Source organism: Vicia villosa, linkage group LG5 (genome assembly GCF_029867415.1).
Source record: "Vicia villosa cultivar HV-30 ecotype Madison, WI linkage group LG5, Vvil1.0, whole genome shotgun sequence".
Taxonomy (NCBI): Eukaryota; Viridiplantae; Streptophyta; class Magnoliopsida; order Fabales; family Fabaceae; genus Vicia; species Vicia villosa.
The window spans coordinates 92,962,288-92,986,970 of record NC_081184.1 but is presented as its reverse complement, the minus strand read 5'-3'; positions in this window follow the sequence as shown (position 1 = coordinate 92,986,970).

The following is a 24,683-nucleotide window of genomic DNA, read 5'->3' as shown; positions in this document are numbered from 1 at the left end:
CATACACTTTCTTTCAAATCTTACTTCCACTCAAATTTTCCTTTTGTACGGAATCACTTCATTCCCCAACGTCTCTATCCTTCTTTCCATTCTATAAATACCTCTCATTTTTCCATAAAAATCTCACATCAAATTCCAACTCATCTCTCAAATTTCTACTTCATATCCATCCTTTCTTCTTCCCCGACAAAATGGCGAAGTGGTGGGAAACGTGTTTTCTTATGGTCATCACCATTGCTACGGTGATCATGTCTTTTTTCTGTCTACATAGCCCGGAACACTGTGGACCTGGGATGCTTGCACTCCCAATCATCTACATGTTATTATTTGTAGCATGGGTTATTAATCGTCATTCTTAAAAATTTGCCGTATTTCTTATTTCTCTTATTTCTTAAATGTACCGTTTATTCGTCGTACTGTTCAATATAGTATGTAATATTTGTACTATCAGTATTAAATGTTGTACTATTTGTCATAATGTCGCTTAATTATTCAGATAATATTTTGTGTGTTTTCTGCCAGTCAAATATTCATTTTTCTGTGCATTAAATGATTTTCAGGGTTATTATCGGTAATTTTGCTCGCGTACAGTAAAAATTAGTTATTTATTATGTCTGTGTTTTTAACAAGTCATGTAAATAAACTTTAATTTTTCACATAAAACAAAAAACAACAAAAAGAAAATTAACTTTGACTGTTGATTTTTCACTCTAACTGCTACATTAATACCCGAACAGTCAGTTGACAGTCAAACTGCTGGCAGTACAATTCTCAGTGTTTTGTACCATCAATCAAATCAATCTTTTACAATTCAAAATTCCAAGATTTTTGTCCTAGAAGTCTTCTGAATATCACATGATTAGTAGAGACTCAACATTGCACAAAAATCAGGTACGCTTAACTGTCTCCTACATAAACAGTCCCTGACTAGGGTTTTCTTGTTTTTACAGGAGAAACAAGTTTTTGAGACCTCAAATGGATTTCATGGACATCCATATATCTCAAAGTACCATCACACAAATTTTCAAACTTCAATTCACTCAGACGCACCGTCAGCAGCTCAAACAGTCAACAGACGACCCGTTTGACCAAAAAAGTCAACAGACAGTCAAAAATGAAATTTTTTGTCAACATCCATATTTTGTCAAAAGATTTATCATTTGATCATTGGATGATCATCATTCATCAAGGAAAGATCAAAAATCAACAAAACCCTAAGATTCAAAATTAGGGTTTTCTCCTAAAAAGTCAACTGAACTTTGACTGGCCATAACTCTCTCATCCTTCATCCAAAAAATTCAAACCAAAGATCATTTTGAAGGAAGTTCAATTATCTTTCAAATGCAATTGATCCCATGGTCATTACATTCACCATTTGAAAAATATGAACAAAGACATTACAGGTCATTTTCAAAGTCAACAAAAAGACACTTTTTTCAAAAGGACACACAAGGAGCATCACAAATCATTTTGACACGAGACCAAAGACATTGGTTAGAGGACTCTTTGAGGTTTCCAAAAAGTGCAATATCTCCTTCATATGACAAAAATTGAGGGATTTACACCTTGTTGAAGTTGGCTAAATTTTGGGAAAATGCATAAAACCAACATTGCTCAAAAATGTATTTTTTCCAAATGGGGCCAAGTTTTCATGGTTCAAACATGTTTGCCATAATATTATGGGCCTCCCACGACCAAGACAAAGCCCACACCATTTTTATCCATTTTTGGCTTAATTTTATCTTATTTTAAGATTAAAAGAAAAAAGAAAATGGTAGGATAATGGATAGCTTAAATCTTAAGCATGACTCATCCAAGAATCTTCAATTTTCTGCAGAATATTGAGGTACAAGGCAAGAGCATTGAAGAGAAGCAAGACTTGGTCAACAATTCAAAGGTTTTAATATAAAAAAATCAAGAATTCAACAAAGGCAACTAAAGGCTTCTTGGCTTCAATTCTAAGCACAACATAGCCTATATAAAGGCTATAACACTTCACAAACAAAGGAGCACGAAATCAGAGCCAAAGTCTTGCTTGTAACACACTTGTAACATCTTGAAATATTCAAAGAAATTTAAAATTCGAATTTTAAGTTCAAGCTAGTTTCAATACAAATTAAACACTCAAACACGTCCCTCAAGCATCACTGAACATATTCCAATCATTTCCAAGCCTTGAAACTCACTAATCTAAGCACTACAGATCACGATTTGTTCGAACTAAAATCGACTTGTATCTCATAATCCATGCATGTTTAACAAGATGTAGACATATGTTTGAGTTTAGTTTGATGTCCTGATCGTTTCTGGACATTTAATTAAGGTTTGGTTGAGTAATCACGAAGTTACCATTTTAGGGTTCATAATCTCAAAATTAGGGCTTTCTGAAATAGGCAAAATTACAGGTTCTAAGTGGTACCATTGAGTTCGTATGGACTAGACGAATCGAGAGGACATGTCGCGCCAAATTTATATGCATGTTTGACCCTATTCGCTATTTTGCAGGTTTAGGAGGTATCTATTACAGCGCTTTTAGTATAAAAACGTTATTAAAGGTGCTGGCTGGAGTTTGAAGACGATGAGGTGTCTCCACCTCATTGGATAAAACGCGCGCGTGTTTTTTTAAATAACTTATGATTCTGTGCTTTGCAGTCTATGCCTTTGCCACACGCCTCACTCCAATCACCTTCTGATCCACTTGCCAGCTCATCCTACGTCCCTGACACGCCAGTCCATACCATGGACTCTCCAATCAACCACATCTGATTAGTATCCTTTTATTTTCTATTTTTATTTTAATTTCTTTGTTAAATTAATTAAAAATAGTTTTAAATATCCAAAAAATACACAAAAAATATTTTTTAAGTTGCTAAAATAATATATTATTTTCTGATATAAAAATATTTTATTTTTCTTCATAATTTAAATATTTTGCATAATTAATTAGGTTATATTTGAAATTCTGGACTCAGATACGTGATATCTAACAGGATGTCACGACATTACTATCTGAATGTTTGTAAACAAATGAACAAAGATTAAACAGAAAACAACACAGGAAAGTTGTTAACCCAGTTCGGTGCAAACACACCTACATCTGGGGGCTACCAAGCCAGGGAGGAAGTCCACTATAAGTAATATCAATTCAAGGTAATACAAGCCAAGATTACGCCTTTCACTTAATATCTACCCAATGCAACTTCAATCTAAACCACTTAGACCAGAGATCCTACTCACTCCCCCTCAATCACAGCAGTGATTAAAAACTAACCAATGAAAAACAAAAGAAGACACTCTTCAAGGACACAACTTGATCTTGCTTAAAAGCTTTGATCAAGTACAATAATACTCTTGCTTAAAAGCTTTGAGTACTTCTTACAACTCAAAACAAAACACCTAGACCAAGACAATCATCATGATGATTGTTTGGCTTACAAGAAAGCTACAACGAGAAACTTAACCACAAAGAACTCTTAACAGTTTCTTAACCAAAAACCCTGACGGCAACAGCAGCACCTGCGTGGAATATATAGCCTTCATACAATACAGCAACTGGGCCTTGGATCCACAAAATAGTTTTTGCCCTAATAAAACAAATCTTCATAAAACAAGGAACTGATAATAATAATCATCCAAGACGTCCTTGAAACAGATCAGAATCCATCATTACCAAATATAGCGCATAAGATCTTATCAGATCATATAATCATAAGTAGTAATAGAAAATAACGAACAGCTGCGAATGTCATGACATCGGCATTGACATCAGGTAAAGGCCTGCATAAGGAAGGACTTCGCAACAACAGAAAGCATGTCATGACACTAGTTTTGACAGGATAGAACCACAATTAGTTTTACCAAAAATTATAGCCAATCAACAACATCTACAAACTCCCCCTTTGGCAAATTTTTGGCTAAAACACTAATAGATGTAAACAGATATCAGAGCATACACAGCAGCCAACAACAGAAAAATAAATTCTGTAACAGAAAAATAAATTCTGTAAGCAACAACAGCAACTTGATTAATCACTAGAAAATCAGAAAACATCTACTTAATCAACTGTTACAGAAACCACTTGTCATTGTTAGGGAGAACCAGAGAAAACCCAAAATAAGGAAAACCACAGAACAACCATGTCCAAGAAAAACCAAAAGATCACCAAAATATCAAAACAACCATTACAACAAAACAACCACTACCACTACCAATTACTCCCCCTTTTTAGCCACAAAAGGAGCCAAACAACAGATGAAGATTTAATCTTCAGAGCCAGCAGTATCTTCATCATCCTCCTCACTCATCTCCACATCACTGGAGCTACTAGTCTGGGCATCAGCATCCTCATCATCCTCAGCCTTATATTCATCCTCACTATCAGCATCCATCTTCTCACCATCACTACCAGTAGCATGATCATCACCACTATCAGCAGACTGCTCAAGACTTTGTATAAGCTGTTCAAGCTTCATCTTCCTATTTTCCAGTTCTTTGCAGGTCTCCTTTAGCTCAGCTATAAGAGAGGCTTTGGTCACAGACTTGCTAGTTTGAGATGTCCCAGCAGATGTTGAGGCATCAGTCCTTTGAAGCAGCTTGTAGTGAAAAGTCAAAGCACTTTCCCTCTTGCAGACAGAATCTTTAGCTTTCAAGATGCCAGGGTATTGCTTTAGGATGATTCCACATATTAGGGATGGAAAGGCAATAGGAAGCTTAGTGGCAGAGGTACCTGCATGTCTCATAGTCTGGTCAAAAATATAGGTCCCATAGTCAAACACAGTCTTGGTCCCTATAGCATAAATGAATCTACCTAAGCCAACAGCAATGGTAGAGGTGTGATTGGTGGGCACCCAGTTGGCAGAACCAATTTTATGCAGCAGAGCATACTTGACAGTCAAGAGACTAGCAGACAGTTTACTTTTGATGGGCCACTTTTTAACCTTCCCCCCAGTGATGGTGTTGCAAACCTCATTATCAGTTACTTCAAGCTCAGGTTGAGCTTCAGCATTTCTACCTAGATAGTGATTTATAGCAGTAGGGGAGAACTCTATGCATTTTCTTCTAACATAAACTTTATGAAAATCATCTGTTCTACCATCAGCACAGTCTTGAGATAAATTGACAATAAACTCCTTCACAAGCATTTCATAACATTTAGAGAATTGAGAAACAGTCTTAATCAAACCTGCAGACTTGATGAGCTGCATGACCTCTTGATTTTCCAGAGCATCATTTGCTAATTCTCTTTCTAGGGCCAGCCTTCTTTGATACACAAATTTCCACTGGATTGCATTAGAAACATAGTGCAGATATATGTTATCCAAAGGAACATCACGGACCTTTGTAGCAGATTTAGTAACAGCAATCTTCTTCTTGGAGGGGATGTCAGGGACATCACTTGGGACATCAGCTTCAGAGTCAGAAACGCTTCTTTCCTTCCTCTTCTTCACACTAACTTTGCTTCCAGACTTTGAGGGTCCAGTGGGAACTTTCTTCATCTTGTCTTTAGTAACAGTCTTCAGAGGGGTAACCTGTGGCTTGAGAGAATGTTGCTCACCAACTTGTTTTCCCTTACGAGCCTTGACCCTGTTGGAGATGCTGGAGATGAGGTCATCATCAGCAATATCAATAGGATCATCAAGATCATCTAGGTCCACCACATCATGCACATTAGGGTTTTCATCTTTCTCAGCAGGAACAGCAGGAATCTCTTCATCTTTCTCAGGTTCAAGAGTCTCATCATCTTTGGTACCAGATGCTTCAACATTGATAGCTTCAGATGTTTCAACATTTTTGGCAACAGGGGTCTCATCATTATCAACAGATGTCACAACATCTTTAGCAACAGGGGTCTCATCATTTTTATCAGCAGATGTCTCAACATTATCCTGATCTTTGCTGGCATCATCTTGCTCACCTTGATCATCATCGGAAGCAGGCATTTGGGCTAGAGGAACAGATATTCCTTCAACCTTGTGCCCTTCATTCAAGATTCTGGTGACCATATTTGCAATCGCATTATGAACATAGGACGAGCCCTCTCTACCCTGGACAGAAAAAGTTTCTGGAACAGATCCTCCGGTTGATTTTCTTGCATGCATCTTTCTTGGTTGACTGCGAGCAGAATCGGAAGGAGGAACAGTGTTCAATGGTGCGACATTCAATACAACATCTTGATCAGTCACCACATTTGGTGCCCTAGACTCCGATGCTTTTTCAGAGGAGGGAGACGATTGCTTTGAGGGGGTACTTTGAGACATGATGAGAGAGAATGGAAAGCTGGGTAAGTATTTTGGAATGCAGAAACACAGAGAGATAGCGTGAGTGTGGAGGAGAGGTTTTGAAGGAATGGAAACCGTTTGGGTAACTTGTAAAAGGGGGGGAAAATACACTTTAATGTGTAATGATATCCAAGATTTGGAGAGAGAAATAGCGCTGGCCCCACACCCAATTAATTGCTATAATCCTTCACAAAGACAAATGCCTAATTTGTTTCTTAGATTTTCAAATTGATTTGCATCTAAGGCTTTTGTGAAAATGTCAGCAAGTTGAAGGTCTGTAGCAACATGTTCCAAGCCAATTATTTTGTCCTCAACAAGATCTCTAACGTAGTGGTGTCTAATATCAATATGCTTGGTCCTGCTGTGCTGAATGGGATTCTTTGAAATGTTGATGGCACTTAAGTTGTCACAATATAATGTCATGACATCTTGTGTGACATTGTATTCTGATAACATTTGTTTCATCCAAACAAGTTGAGAACAACTACTTCCTGCTGCAATATATTCTGCTTCAGCAGTGGATAAGGACACACAGTTTTGTTTCTTGCTGAACCATGAAATAAGATTATTTCCCAAAAAGAAGCATCCTCCTGAAGTACTTTTTCTGTCATCAGCACTTCCAGCCCAGTCAGCATCACAATATCCAGTGAGAATGGGTTCACATCCATGAGAGTAAAGCATTCCATACTCACAGGTACCATTCACATATTTCATTATCCTCTTGACTTGATTTATGTGACTTACTTTGGGTTCTGCTTGATACCTAGCACATACCCCAACAGCAAAGGCAATATCAGGTCTACTGGCTGTAAGGTACAACAGACTTCCTATCATGCTTCTGTATAGACTTTGATCAACACTAGTTCCCTTTTCATCTTTGGACAGTTTCAAATGAGTAGGTGCTGGTGTCCTTTTGTGAGTAGCATTTTCCATTCCAAACTTTTTGACAATATTTCTAGCATACTTGCTCTGAGAGAGAAAGATTGAGTCTTCCATCTGTTTGACTTGCAGTCCAAGAAAGTAAGTTAATTCTCCAACTAGACTCATTTCAAATTCAGATTGCATCTGCTCAACAAAATGTTTAGTCATCTTGTCTGACATCCCACCAAAAACAATATCATCCACATAGATTTGAGCTATCAGAATCTTTCCTCCTTCATCTTTAACAAAGAGAGTTTTATCTATCCCTCCTTTCCTGTATCCATTGCTAGTAAGAAACTCAGTTAGTCTCTCATACCAAGCTCTAGGGGCTTGTTTCAGACCATAGAGAGCTTTTCTTAATTTGTACACATGATCAGGATGGTTTGGATCTGCAAAACCTTTAGGTTGTTCTACATAGACTTCCTCATTCAAATATCCATTCAAGAAAGCACTCTTCACATCCATCTGATATAGTTTGAATTTCAGAATGCATGCAACCCCTAACAATAGCCTAATTGACTCAAGTCTGGCAACAGGAGCAAAAGTTTCATCAAAGTCAACTCTCTCAACTTGAGTGTATCCTTGAGCAACTAACCTTGCTTTATTTCTGATTATAGTTCCCAGTTCATCTGACTTATTCTTGTAGACCCATTTTGTTCCAATGACATTAGAATGTTTTGGTCTTGGAACCAGCTCCCATACTTCATTCCTTTCAAACTGGCCCAGTTCTTCCTGCATGGCATTAATCCAGAACTCATCTGTTAATGCTTCCTTGACATTTTTAGGTTCAATTTTTGATACAAAACAAGAGTTTGAAACTCCTTCTCTTGACCTTGTAGTGATTCCACTGTTGGGATCTCCTATAATAAGTTCTTTAGGATGATTTTTCTGAACTCTTATAGATGGACTCTTGTTAGGAGGTTCAGTCTCAGATTCTGTGATAGTAGGACTGCAATCATCTTCTCTTGTAGATCCTTCAGCTGTAATATCCCAGAATGTTCCGACATCTTCTGTGACATCTGCTTGATTGTGGGCATCATCAACCACAACATTTATGGACTCCATTATTATTCTGGTTCTTGAGTTGTACACTCGATAGGCTCTACTGTTTGTAGAGTAGCCCAGAAAAATTCCTTCATCACTCTTGGGATCCATCTTCCTTCTGTGATCTCTATCAGCAAGAATGTAGCACCTGCTACCAAACACATGGAAGTATTTGACAGTGGGCTTTCTTCCCTTCCAGATCTCATATAGAGTGGTAGAGGTTCCTTTTCTTAATGTAACTCTATTATGGACATAACAAGCAGTATTCATGGCTTCAGCCCAGAAGTAGATAGGAAGATTCTTAGCATGGATCATTGCTCTGGCTGATTCTTGAATAGTTCTATTCTTTCTTTCAACAACCCCATTTTGTTGTGGAGTAATAGGGGAAGAGAATTCATGATGTATTCCTTCGGAGGAGCAGAAATCAGCAAATTTTTGATTCTCAAATTCCTTTCCATGATCACTTCTAATTCTTACAACACCATTTTCTTTTTCTCTTTGAATTCTTTGACATAGGTCCTTGAAAACATCAAACACATCTGACTTTTCTCTGATGAAGTTTACCCAAGTGTATCTGGAGTAGTCATCCACAACCACATAAGCATATTTCTTTCCTCCAAGACTTTCTATTTGCATTGGTCCCATCAAGTCCATATGTAGCAGTTCAAGAACTCTGGAAGTAGTCAGATGTGTAACCTTTGGATGCGACATCCTGGTTTGTTTTCCTACCTGACATTCACCACATATTCTTCCTTCATAAATTTGTAGCTTAGGGATTCCTCTCACAGCTTCCAGAGAGATAATCCTTTTCATACCCCTTAGATGAAGGTGACCAAGTTTTTGGTGCCACAGCTTTGCTTCTTCTTCCTTAGAGCATACAGTAGAATAGCTGGATTCATGAGATACCCATAAGTAGCAGTTATCTTTGGATCTGACACCCCTCATTACTACTTCCTTTTCTTCATTAGTAACCACACACTCAGCTTTGGTGAAGTTGACTTGGTATCCTTGGTCACAGAGTTGACTGATGCTTATGAGATTAGCAGTCAGACCTTTGACCAACAAAACACCTTCTAAATTTGGCACTCCTGAACAGTCTAATTTTCCAACTCCTTTGATTTCTCCTTTAGCTCCATCCCCAAAGGTTACATAACTAGTAGAATGACTCTTGATATCAACAAGCAGATTTTTGAGTCCAGTCATGTGTCTGGAACATCCACTGTCAAAATACCAGTCTTCTTTGGCTGAAACTCTAAGAGATGTATGGGCTATTAAAGCCATATTTTTAGGTTTCCATTGTTGCTTCTGGATGTGCATGATCTGCTTAGGTTTGTAGTAAGGAGCTTGATCTGGTTATCCATATAATCTGAAGCAAAAAGGCTTAATGTGTCCAAATCTTCCACAGTAATGACATCTCCATCTTTGAAACTTTCTCTTCATTTCACTTTTCTCGTGATGTTGAGTCGCATGTTTTGACATCGGTTTCAACATCTCAGCTTCAGGTTTAGTTCTGCTACTATCTTGGAAATATTTCTTTGCACCAACAAAACCTATACCAGACATATCTCCTGAACTTTTTCCAACCTGCAAAATCTCCTCCAACATATCCGTGCCACTGTTCAGCATTTTTACTGATTTTGACATCTGATCAAGTTTGGATTGTAACATGGTAATTTCACTATTCAGTTCAGATATAGTTTCATTAAGCCCTTTGTTATCAGCCTCCAACTGAGCTATGTATTTCTTCTGCTTTTCACCTTGTTGACACACTTCAGCACTTCTGATACAGAGCTTTCTGTAGGAGGTTGCCAGCTCTTCAAAGGATAGCTCATCTTCACTAGAATCTTCATCAGAATTGCAAACTCCAGTAAGGGCTGTGACATGTTTGGCTGATTCTTCTTCAAAATCACTCTCAGAATCTTCATCAGACCAGGAAACTGACAATCCTTTCTTTTGTTTCTTGAGATAAGTAGGACATTCAGCTCTAATATGTCCATACCCTTCACATCCATGACATTGAATCCCTTTACTGTGATTGTATTTTTCTTCTGGTTTAGCTCTTCTGCCAGAGTCATAAGATCTACTGATGTCAGATGAGATGTTCTTGACATTAGGTCTTGGCTTCTGATCCATTCTTCTCATAATCTTGTTGAATTGTTTGCCAAGCATAGCTATAGATTCAGATAGATTCTCTTCTCTACTTTCCTCCACTTCCTCTTGAGAGTTGGACACAAAGGCTATGCTTTTGTTCTTCTTTTCAGAATTTTCACTGATTCCCATCTCAAAGGTTTGAAGAGATCCAATTAACTCTTCTACCTTCATTTTGCTGATGTCCTGTGCCTCTTCTATAGCTGTCACCTTCATGTCAAATCTCTTAGGTAGGGATCTAAGAATTTTTCTCACCAGCTTTTCATCAGACATCTTCTCTCCCAAGGCTCCTGAGGTATTAGCAATATCAAGTATATTCATATGAAAATCCTTAATACTTTCATCATCTCTCATCCTTAGATTTTCAAACTTCGTAGTTAGCAGTTGAAGTCTTGACATCTTCACTTTGGAGGTGCCCTCATGAGTAGTCTTGAGGGTATCCCAGACATCTTTGGCTAGTTCACACTGGTGTACCAGTCTGAATATATTCTTGTCAATTCCATTGAATAAAGCATTTAAGGCTTTAGAGTTGCCAAGCGCCAATGCCTCTTCATCTGTGTCCCATTCTTCCTCTGGTTTAAGAGTTTTCTTGCCATCTTTTTCAGTAATAACAGGATGTTCCCATCCTTTGTTCACAGCTCTCCATGCTTTACTATCCACGGATTTCAGAAAACCCCCATGCGAGGTTTCCAATAATCATAATTAGAGCCATCCAGAATGGGTGGTCTAATCCCATATCCACCACCTTCTTTGTCCATAGTACCAGAAAATACTGTCCCTAGATCTCACCCAGTAAAAAACAGGCAGGGTGCCTGCTCTGATGCCAATTGAAATTCTGGACTCAGATACGTGATGTCTAACAGGATGTCACGACATTACTATCTGAATGTTTGTAAACAAATGAACAAAGATTAAACAGAAAACAACACAGGAAAGTTGTTAACCCAGTTCGGTGCAAACACACCTACATCTGGGGGCTACCAAGCCAGGGAGGAAGTCCACTATAAGTAATATCAATTCAAGGTAATACAAGCCAAGATTACGCCTTTCACTTAATATCTACCCAATGCAACTTCAATCTAAACCACTTAGACCAGAGATCCTACTCACTCCCCCTCAATCACAGCAGTGATTAAAAACTAACCAATGAAAAACAAAAGAAGACACTCTTCAAGGACACAACTTGATCTTGCTTAAAAGCTTTGATCAAGTACAATAATACTCTTGCTTAAAAGCTTTGAGTACTTCTTACAACTCAAAACAAAACACCTAGACCAAGACAATCATCATGATGATTGTTTGGCTTACAAGAAAGCTACAACGAGAAACTTAACCACAAAGAACTCTTAACAGTTTCTTAACCAAAAACCCTGACGGCAACAGCAGCACCTGCGTGGAATATATAGCCTTCATACAATACAGCAACTGGGCCTTGGATCCACAAAATAGTTTTTGCCCTAATAAAACAAATCTTCATAAAACAAGGAACTGATAATAATAATCATCCAAGACGTCCTTGAAACAGATCAGAATCCATCATTACCAAATATAGCGCATAAGATCTTATCAGATCATATAATCATAAGTAGTAATAGAAAATAACGAACAGCTGCGAATGTCATGACATCGGCCTTGACATCAGGTAAAGGCCTGCATAAGGAAGGACTTCGCAACAACAGAAAGCATGTCATGACACTAGTTTTGACAGGATAGAACCACAATTAGTTTTACCAAAAATTATAGCCAATCAACAACATCTACAATATTTATATATTTGCTTTTTAATTATTTTAACCAATCAAAAAATCATAAAAAAATTTGTTCTTCATATTAAATATTGTTTATATATTATAAGCTAATTTTGTACATATTTTGAATAATTTTCTCTTTAAGTTTTAATTATTTGTGTAATTATTTGCATAATTATGTGTTAATTAACTTAATAATTTTCAAATCAATTTCAAAAATTCAAAAAAGAATTAGTTTTGTTTTAAAATTAATTAGCAAACATTTTGAACATATTTTGAACTTAATTTTTAGGTTTAAAATTTTATTTCCATCTTTTCCTCATTTTAATTTAATTAATCATGCATTAATCATAATTAAAATAAATCATAAAAAATCCAAAAAACATGTCTTTATTTTCTTGCAATTTAAATTCCTAGATCAATGTATAGGCTGTCAAAATTCATGTAAATAGCGTAGTTTACATTTCCTGCACAATCGATGTAATAGCGTAGATTTATTTTCCACATTTTACATTTCCGCATTTTAAATTCCAGCACATATAAACTGCGTGTATGTCAAAGATAAAATTGAACTGTTAGATCACTAACTCCAAAAGATAAAATATATGAATTCAAACACAATCACACTTGCACCTCCTAAGGTAATCCCTTCTCACTCTTTTCAAAATCAAAGTCAAAATTCTATTGTTTCGAGTACAAAATCGAACCTTTTGTTTGTATCCGGTGAAAGGATAGATTTTTAAAGGAAATAGGATAAAGACCTTACAACTCAGGGTAGACCTCCTAATTTGCTTGCTCAAATCAAAACAAACAAAATTCTCATACATTGTTGTTTTTCAAAATAAAACTTTCCAAAAAGACAATACTTTGTATACATCCAAACAAGGATCATTACGAAGTTAACGTTCTTTTTCCAAAACATCTTTTGAAAGATAAAAACACTTTGTATACATCCACACAAGGATCATTACAAATTCAACTTACAAAGGTATTTCAAACCACATATGAGCATTTTAAAGCAATTGAAAAGTGATCGAAAACAAGTGAGCTAAGCAAACTTAAGAGCTCATGGATAACCATGTGTTGTACCCCAAAATTTGCCCTCATATAATTATAAATGTCATTTTATTTCAATTAAGTGACATGGCACATTTGGTAAGAATTTGAGGGTAAAAGGTACAAGAGCGAGAGGTCCCGGGTTCGAATCCGACTCCTAACATTTTTCCCTTTTTATTTTCTAACTTTATTTTATTAGTATTTTATTCAAAAAATCACAAAAATAATATTTTTATATTAATTTTCGTTTTTTTTTTATTTAAAGCATTTTTAGAAATTATTAATTTTTTACTTTATGTTTTTTTCATCACAAAAATATCAAAAAATACCAAAAAGATTTGATTCCTTCATTTAGTTTTCAATCTTGATATTATTAATATAATCTGTTAATTGTGACACACAATCGGAACAAATAAAAGTAATTTAATTGCTTGTTAAATAATTTTATTTTATTTCTCTTTTTGTTGATCTAAAAATCAATATAAATAGAGCATATTCTAACCCTTAAAAAAAAAAGAAGTTCACTAACCCTATTCTGATACAGTAGCCGCACTTCCATTATCCCATCATCTCTTCCTATTAGTCACGTTCACGTACAAACACTTTTCCAGCCTTCATTTGTTTTTATTCACGGTCTACACTGCTAACCCTTATTCACCATACATCATACTATCATACAGTGATATCATCTCTTTTACTATCATTTTTTTACTAACAGTGGAACCAATTTCAAAACAATCCTATACAAACTATTGTTACTGTACTTTCACACATCAGGACAAAACCTCGATATAATTTACATACACAATACTCCCAAAACCAAAGCAAAACCAATTCATCTCTATAATTTGAAACCATCAACCTGTACATGAAACACAACACAATCACAAACCTTACTTTTAAAATTACAATATAAAAAAAAACACCATGAACAAACCTTTGAATCAAAACTCAAAGCTTTATGATGTTTGTAATTACTATTTCTTTCACACTTGTTGCTGTTTTAATTTTGATTACAGGTAAAAGAGAGAAGACCTCCCCGAACCACCGCACGACCGTTCGTCGTCCACCTGCCATCACACGCAGTCAACCACCGACGCAGTCCCGGTCGGATCGCGCACCCCACGACGGCTGTGCAGCTCCGACTCCGGCAAGCCGCCACCACCGCTGGAGAGCACCTCAACGCCTTCCCAATCCAGCCACCTCCTCGGATCTGCCAGTAAATCCTTTCCTTGTTTCACCTTTTTATAATTTTTGTCGATGATTGTTTATTTGAGATCCGGTTACTTTCCTACTTAATTTTGTATGTAACCTGGACTGAAAGTGAAACAGAAATTGAAAGATGAAGAAAGAATAGGAATTGGGGTAGAAGGAAGAAGACACTGAGGAAAAGTTAATCTGAAACCGATCTCTCTGTGCATTATTCATTTAATATTTAATGTTTGTTCTAACTAATATTACATGCCTTTAAATTGTTAACTCCTTTTTAGAGAAAATAGTGGCGAGGTGGCACACTATAAATGGTGGTTTAGAAAAGATTTGAAAGGTTATTAGAATCAATCGTGAAAGATGAGGAATCCCATGTTAATTTTTCTACTTTTTTTGTTATATTCTTTTGTTTATTATTAGTATTATAATTATCTCTATTACCAATAATTGTTTTATTTATTTAAAATCTAACCCAAAAAAAAAAGTGTCACACGTGACACATAAAAATCTTTGGTTAACCTTTTTTATGTTTTATTAACTAATTATACTAACTAGTTATAGTAATGTCAATATTAATTTTCTACTTATGTTTAATTGAAAAGATTTTAGATGTTAATTTTATTTTGTGTTAGGTTGTTTGGTTATTTTACTTAACTTATTTAATTACTATTAGAAAAAAAAGATACAAAAAATATTAAAATATAAAACATAAAAAAAAAAAAGTTTAATTAATCTTGTTCTATTAGAGTTTAATTTGTTTAGTTTTTGTTAATTGTAATTAATATTTGTTAGTATTTTTATTTTTAATCATGCATCATTTTATATATTCATACTAACATTTTTTTTTTTGGGTTGTTGATCGCAAGGTACTACTGAGACTCTCAAATTTCATGGACTTTTTACATATTGTTTCTTTATTTCTATTTGGGTTTGTAATAGTTAATTAGGACTTTTACTTTCTCGCACATTTATTTTTTGCACCTCTAATTATGTAACTGCCCCAAAGCCCTGTAATAGCGTAGGACATTTACCTTCTGCATTTTAATTTTCGTAAATATTAACTGTTTAGATGTATGGCTAGGATTGCATGAGAAGATTAAAATCAATCGTTAGATCACTTATAAGTCCAAGATAAAAATAACTGAATCTAACACATCTTGCACTCACTCACCTCTAGGGTACGTCCCTCTTGGTTGCCTTCGATTAAAGGTCGTGTCCCTCGAACGTAGAGATACCAATTAGCAAAGTCCCTCGATTTTTTAAATCATTGCAAAGATCATAAGTCCCTAGATGACCTGCGACGTCGCCTCGATAATATGATCTAGTCCCTCGAGTGGTTGCCTCCGATACAATGATTGTCCCTTCGAATATTGCTAAAGGTACCTCTACTTGTTGCCTTCAACGACCTCCGATGACCTTTCGATTGTCCCCCACACGTCCAATATAAACAAGGACTACCTACTTCTATATAGTATGGATAGTCCTAGGAATGTTAAAAGGCATGGAAAAAGACCAACTGTTTAGGGTAGTGCTTTTAATATGCCTAGCTCAATTAAAACATCTTTTCAATATTCTTTCAAAAAACTAAGGCTACGCATTTACGCTAAAGTCCTTATGTCCTTTTTTCAACTCAAAACAAACAAACAAACATGAGCTAAGCAAATTAAGAGCCCGTAGATAACTACGGATGAAAAGGGTGCTTACACCTTCCCTTTTCATAACTTACCCCCCGAGCCCGTTTCTTTTAAAAAAGGGTCTTTTTCTGTACTTTTTACCCTTCCTAACATTGGACAAAATAAAAGTCGGTGGCGACTCTTGCTCACCGCAACATTTGTTGCTTATAAAGATAAAAAGTCAGTTCACCGTATTACAGAACTGGCGACTCTGCTGGGGAGTCTTTAAGAGGGGTATACCTTAGGGCTTAGTTCATTGTAAATGTTTTTAATTGTTTTTTTGTATGCTTTATTTTTAAGGAAAATGCTTGGGTTTGTTATTGTGTGAAAGATCCTACACCCGGATCTGAGTACCTTAGGTAAATGGCATGAGATCAAGGAGACTGCACAGCGTATACTGATGTGGTTGATCTGATGGCCATCGTTAGTGTGACACATTGGTTTGTCCTGGTGTTCCTTGGGATCCGACTCGAGGAAATGCTTGGCTACCGCGTGGTGTCATTAAGCACTAATTCGCCCCTAGAACCTTAGTTGAACTAAACTTTGGCCTTTTAGAAAGTAGCGAGATGGCTGGCTTTGGTTTCGACTGAAGTTGGTTGATACTCGAAGCTACACTCATATGGACTGGACTTTCGGGACCTTTTCGGTTGGTGATTCGATCGCCAAACTGAAATAAGCGCCTTCGAGAAAGGTCAATGATATGAGCTCCCTAGAACCCGATCTTTATCTAGGACAGGTTGAACCAACTAAACTTCAGTAGGAGGGTACTTACCTTTGAACTTCATGCAAGCCTTTAAACCTAAGGCTACTTGTGTGACTTGTTTGTATTCATTATCTAACCGTTGGTTTTCTTGCAAGGTTTGTTTACACCCTAATCGTTTGGTTTCCTTGCAGGATTTGTTCATACCCTAACAGGTTTTGTGTGTAGGACTTACTTGTCCATATTACCTTATGCTTTTACCTAACATGCTGACTAACCTTTTTCAAGGATCTTAGGGATTCATAACACATACTTTCCAGGTACTATGGAAGGACTATCAAGAGCCTAAATTTATATCAAAGGGCAAGAGGATTTATTTTCCTCTAGCCAGATGCCTTCAAACTCAAGGGTACAATTCCTATCAAGGGGCAAGAGGATTTATTTTCCTCTAGCCACATGCCTTCAAACTCAAGGGTAAAATTCCTATCAAGGGGCAAGAGGATTTATTTTCCTCTAGCCAAATGTCTTCAAACTCAAGGGTACAGTTCTTATCAAGGGGCAAGAGGATTTATTTTCCTTTAGCCACATGCTCTTAAGCTCAAAAGTACCATACCCTGAATCAGAGGCTATGACCCACTGGATATGGTGAGCCTGATTCTTAAAGAAGGACGTTCAGAGATGGAAGTCGTAGTTCTTCAACAAAGCTGCAACTACATTTCAATGTTGCAAATTGGGTTCCAAAAAGATCCTTGAAAACATTGCATATGCATTTGCATACATATCATTGCATAACAGGTTTCCAGACAACGAGCTTATCATTTTCTGCCTCAAATCCCTAAAGCTTGATACTTACAACTCCTTTGTGGCTTCGTCAGAATCTTCTTCTTAGAAGTAATTTGTACTTCAGATACGAACACTTGGTTTGGTTTCCTCTCTGGGGCACTTGATCAGTAGATCGATAATTGCCAACCAATCCGAGATAAGGTACAAGACTTGATTGATGCAAAGGCTATCATATTCACACTTGCAGGCCAAATTTGAAGTTCTCCTTCGACTCAATGGACCTTCTGAAGCAATAAGTCCATACGGAGAAAATCTCCTCAATGTTGGCAATTCGTAATTTCATGCATTTTCATGCGTAATCTTTCTAGTTCTTGTTCAATACTGTCTATATGCAATACTTGTTTATTTTTGAACTATAATAATGATGCATTGAATATGTTTGTCTTGAAAAAATCCATTAGCTCTCTCTCTAATATGTTTTTATTTGCTTGTGATACCAAAATCTCAGTGATAAAGCATGATGACTCTGAAGGGAGAATGACGAACCTATAATACCTATAATCTCAAATGGTATGCTTTCGAGTAAAACCCTGTTGATGATGTACAGGCATTGATTCAGATCCCTAAACACTGGAGATATAAGGAAGTTAGTCCCTTGTCAACCCCTTTGAGCCTTGAAGTAGGAGTTTATTTTTCTATACGAGAAAACCCTCGCATTTAACCCAGGGGCAGGGTAGTGTTCAGTTAACCTGGTTGAGCATTCAAAATTCATCAGGAGCACACATATAAGGATACAACAATGGTTATCCTTCAAAAGGTTGAGGAAAAGTCGAGACCGCAATGGTCATCTCTCGCGCAATAAGAGGTCAAATATGACGATACAACAACGACTATCCCTCGTCGACCAAGAAATGAGGCAGTCACAATCTTTCCAACAAATCAAAGACGTCTTAGGATCATACGACTTGCTCAAAAAAAAAAAAAAAAAGAACGAATTAAAAAAAAAAAAAAAAAAGAAGAAAGCCCGCTAAGTCAATAACTTGAAAACAAATGACTAAGGCAAAAGTTAGGGCATCCCGCTGGACTTCAAACTCAGAATTCAAAAGAATTTGTCCAGGCAAAAGTTAGGGAAACAAAAAAGATCCTCAACAAAAGGGGCAAATTCGTGTGTCTATAAATTCAAGATCGTGTGATCAGACACCAATAATAAAAGGTAAGTGACTGCCATGTCCAAACACCTCATCAACTCCTCAATCGTACGTCTCAAGCTCCTCTTGAAGGATGAATGCTCGCGTCAAGTTAACTGAACTTAGGTTGGAGAACATCACGAAGGGGGTGGGCACCAATAAATTTTGAGCCTAAAAATCTTTTTTTTAAAACCATGAACCTGGCCACGCTACAACCCTCAAAAGTCCTAATTGAGGCAGGGTTAATTCGAAAGCATACTGTGAATGAGAATACGGTAAACTGACTCCTAGGAGTTCTGCTAAAACGCTTGAGTTGGTATCACACCACCTTTCACAAAAAAATCGATGTTTTGACATCTTTTCAAAAAAAAAAAAATCTTTAAACTTCAAGACAAACATGAACTTTGCATTAAAATTATATTTCTCATACTAAACATTCTTTGCATATGAACAAGTACTTGACACCAGGAAAGCTTCCATCATGAACTGCGGATGAAAAAAATTTAATCCTCTCAAGGGACAAGTTGTCTTCAGAACTCCGCTGAGTTCGAGCGAGAATATCTCAAATACTGATCACCCTCAGGGGCACAAAAAAGGTTGAATACCCTTTTGAGTAAGAGTTCACATATTTGGGGCAATCAAGTCAAGACTCGAAGACTCTCTCAGAAGTGTTGATCAATCAGGGGCATCGTTCCTAAACTCATGATACTGGGGCAGGTTACTTGTGGTAGCACAAATCTCACGAAGCCCTCCCGACAGGCATGCTTCAGTAATGCTCCGAAAAGCAGAAAGATTTCCCATGACTGACTCAGTTGGCTAAAACGCCAATGTGTACAAGGGGCACGACATGTAATTGTCCAATTCATCTGGGGCAGTTAAGTCGAGATTCAAATAATCTCTTAAAGGCGCTGAACAGACAGGGATTTATTTTCCCCGCAAAACATTGATACAATTTACTATCATCATTAACAACATTTGCATTCATACATCATACATCTCATGAAATATGCATAACAGTCTCATTCATTTCAAAAAACATACAATACATACATCATGACATTGCATAAAACTAACTTTATCTTTCAGGTCGACCAATCGGTCAGGCAACTATCGTCAACAAAATTAAATACAACCTAAAGTATGGCTCTTTCAGATATGGTCTAATGTACGACTCGTTCTGACATCCTTCATCAGATATAGTCTAATGTACGACTCGTTCTGACATCCTTCATCAGATATGGTCTAATGTACGGCTCGTTCTGACATCTTTCATCAGATATGGTTTAATGAATAACTCGTTCTGATGTCCTACTTCCAGATATGGTCTAATGTACGACCCGTTCTGGTATTGCTCTTCAGATATGGTTTAATGAATAACTCGTTCTGATGCCCTACTTCCAGATATGGTCTAATGTACGACTCGTTCTGGTATTCCTCTTCAGATATGGTTGAATGAATAACTCGTTCTGATGTCATACTTCCAGATATGGTCTAATGTACGACCCGTTCTGGTATTGCTCTTCAGATATGGTTTAATGAATAACTCGTTCTGATGCCCTACTTCCGGATATGGTCTAATGTACGACCCGTTCTGGTATTGCTCTTCAGATATGGTTTAATGAATAACTCGTTCTGATGCCCTACTTCCAGATATGGTCTAATGTACGACCCGTTCTGGTATTCCTCTTCAGATATGGTTTAATGAATAACTCGTTCTGACGTCATACTTCCAGATATGGTCTAATGTACGACTCGTTCTGGTATTCCTCTTCAGATATGGTTGAATGAATAACTCGTTCTGATGTCATACTTCCAGATATGGTCTAATGTACGACCCGTTCTGGTATTCCTCTTCAGATATGGTTCAATGAATAACTCGTTCTGATGTCCTACGACAGAAACGTTCCGGAAGCATGAACCCCGGATGTTCTGAAATCTACGACAGAAACAGTCCGGAAGCTTGAACCCTGGATGTTCTGAAATCTACGACAGATATGTTTCGGAAGCTTGAACCCCGAATGATCTGAATTTTTATGTTCCGGAAGCTTGAACCCCGGATAATCTGAATTCTACGACAGAAACATTCCGGAAGCCTGAACCCCGGATGTTCTGAAATCTACGGCAGATATGTTTCGGAAGCTTGAACCCCGAATGATCTGAATTCTACGCCAGATATGTTTCGGAAGCTTGAACCCCGAATGATCTGAATTCTACAGCAGATATGTTTCGGAAGCTTGAACCCCGAATGATCTGAATTCTACAGCAGATATGTTCCGGAAGCTTGTATCCCGGATGATCTGAATTCTACGCCAGAAACGTTCCGGAAGCATGAACCCCGGATGTTCTGAAAAACTACGACAGACATGTTTCGGAAGCTTGACCCCCGAATGATCTGAAATCTACGACAGATATGTTTCGGAAGCCTGAACCCCGAATGATCTGAAATCTACGCCAGATATATTCCGGAAGCCTGAACCCCGGATGATCTGAATTCTACGCCAGAAACGTTTCGGAAGCCTGAACCCCGAATGATCTGAATTCTACGACAGATATGTTCCGGAAGCATGAACCCCGGATATTCTGAAATCCTCTATCAGATGAACACTCTGGAAGCTTGAACCCCAGACGTCTTAAAACTCCATATCAAATCACTGTCAGATACACATTCTGGGAAGCATGACCCCCTAGACTTTTGACAAGTATCCCTGCCAAATGGCATCTCTAAGCCCATTCCCGACACGATCAACCAGCATTACTCCCGCACTAACAAGTGCAAATTTTTGGGGCACTTAAGTGTTCAATCATCTTCTACCTTCAGATCCCGATAGGCAAAGATGCCAATCTACCTCTTCAGGTTTAAGAAGATTGAACAGGGGCAGCTGTTGTACCCCAAAATTTGCCCTCATATAATTATAAATGTCATTTTATTTCAATTAAGTGACATGGCACATTTGGTAAGAATTTGAGGGTAAAAGGTACAAGAGCGAGAGGTCCCGGGTTCGAATCCGACTCCTAACATTTTTCCCTTTTTATTTTCTAACTTTATTTTATTAGTATTTTATTCAAAAAATCACAAAAATAATATTTTTATATTAATTTTCGTTTTTTTTTTATTTAAAGCATTTTTAGAAATTATTAATTTTTTACTTTATGTTTTTTTCATCACAAAAATATTAAAAAATACCAAAAAGATTTGATTCCTTCATTTAGTTTTCAATCTTGATATTATTAATATAATCTGTTAATTGTGACACACAATCAGAACAAATAAAAGTAATTTAATTGCTTGTTAAATAATTTTATTTTATTTCTCTTTTTGTTGATCTAAAAATCAATATAAATAGAGCATATTCTAACCCTTAAAAAAAAAAAGAAGTTCACTAACCCTATTCTGATACAGTAGCCGCACTTCCATTATCCCATCATCTCTTCCTATTAGTCACGTTCACGTACAAACACTTTTCCAGCCTTCATTTGTTTTTATTCACGGTCTACACTGCTAACCCTTATTCACCATACATCATACTATCATACAGTGATATCATCTCTTTTACTATCATTTTTTTACTAACAGTGGAACCAATTTCAAAACAATCCTATACAAACTATTGTTACTGTACTTTCACACATCAGGACAAAACCTCGATATAATTTACATACACAATACTCCCAAAACCAAAGCAAAACCAATTCATCTCTATAATTTGAAACCATCAACCTGTACATGAAACACAACACAATCACAAACCTTACTTTTAAAATTACAATATAAAAAAAAACACCATGAACAAACCTTTGAATCAAAACTCAAAGCTTTATGATGTTTGTAATTACTATTTCTTTCACACTTGTTGCTGTTTTAATTTTGATTACAGGTAAAAGAGAGAAGACCTCCCCGAACCACCGCACGACCGTTCGTCGTCCACCTGCCATCACACGCAGTCAACCACCGACGCAGTCCCGGTCGGATCGCGCACCCCACGACGGCTGTGCAGCTCCGACTCCGGCAAGCCGCCACCACCGCTGGAGAGCACCTCAACGCCTTCCCAATCCAGCCACCTCCTCGGATCTGCCAGTAAATCCTTTCCTTGTTTCACCTTTTTATAATTTTTGTCGATGATTGTTTATTTGAGATCCGGTTACTTTCCTACTTAATTTTGTATGTAACCTGGACTGAAAGTGAAACAGAAATTGAAAGATGAAGAAAGAATAGGAATTGGGGTAGAAGGAAGAAGACACTGAGGAAAAGTTAATCTGAAACCGATCTCTCTGTGCATTATTCATTTAATATTTAATGTTTGTTCTAACTAATATTACATGCCTTTAAATTGTTAACTCCTTTTTAGAGAAAATAGTGGCGAGGTGGCACACTATAAATGGTGGTTTAGAAAAGATTTGAAAGGTTATTAGAATCAATCGTGAAAGATGAGGAATCCCATGTTAATTTTTCTACTTTTTTTGTTATATTCTTTTGTTTATTATTAGTATTATAATTATCTCTATTACCAATAATTGTTTTATTTATTTAAAATCTAACCCAAAAAAAAAAGTGTCACACGTGACACATAAAAATCTTTGGTTAACCTTTTTTATGTTTTATTAACTAATTATACTAACTAGTTATAGTAATGTCAATATTAATTTTCTACTTATGTTTAATTGAAAAGATTTTAGATGTTAATTTTATTTTGTGTTAGGTTGTTTGGTTATTTTACTTAACTTATTTAATTACTATTAGAAAAAAAAGATACAAAAAATATTAAAATATAAAACATAAAAAAAAAAAGTTTAATTAATCTTGTTCTATTAGAGTTTAATTTGTTTAGTTTTTGTTAATTGTAATTAATATTTGTTAGTATTTTTATTTTTAATCATGCATCATTTTATATATTCATACTAACATTTTTTTTTTTGGGTTGTTGATCGCAAGGTACTACTGAGACTCTCAAATTTCATGGACTTTTTACATATTGTTTCTTTATTTCTATTTGGGTTTGTAATAGTTAATTAGGACTTTTACTTTCTCGCACATTTATTTTTTGCACCTCTAATTATGTAACTGCCCCAAAGCCCTGTAATAGCGTAGGACATTTACCTTCTGCATTTTAATTTTCGTAAATATTAACTGTTTAGATGTATGGCTAGGATTGCATGAGAAGATTAAAATCAATCGTTAGATCACTTATAAGTCCAAGATAAAAATAACTGAATCTAACACACCTTGCACTCACTCACCTCTAGGGTACGTCCCTCTTGGTTGCCTTCGATTAAAGGTCGTGTCCCTCGAACGTAGAGATACCAATTAGCAAAGTCCCTCGATTTAAAAATCATTGCAAAGATCATAAGTCCCTAGATGACCCGCGACGTCGCCTCGATAATATGATCTAGTCCCTCGAGTGGTTGCCTCCGATACAATGATTGTCCCTTCGAATATTGCTAAAGGTACCTCTACTTGTTGCCTTCAACGACCTCCGATGACCTTTCGATTGTCCCCCACACGTCCAATATAAACAAGGACTACCTACTTCTATATAGTATGGATAGTCCTAGGAATGTTAAAAGGCATGGAAAAAGACCAACTGTTTAGGGTAGTGCTTTTAATATGCCTAGCTCAATTAAAACATCTTTTCAATATTCTTTCAAAAAACTAAGGCTACGCATTTACGCTAAAGTCCTTATGTCCTTTTTTCAACTCAAAACAAACAAACAAACATGAGCTAAGCAAATTAAGAGCCCGTAGATAACTACGGATGAAAAGGGTGCTTACACCTTCCCTTTTCATAACTTACCCCCCGAGCCCGTTTCTTTTAAAAAAGGGTCTTTTTCTGTACTTTTTACCCTTCCTAACATTGGACAAAATAAAAGTCGGTGGCGACTCTTGCTCACCGCAACATTTGTTGCTTATAAAGATAAAAAGTCAGTTCACCGTATTACA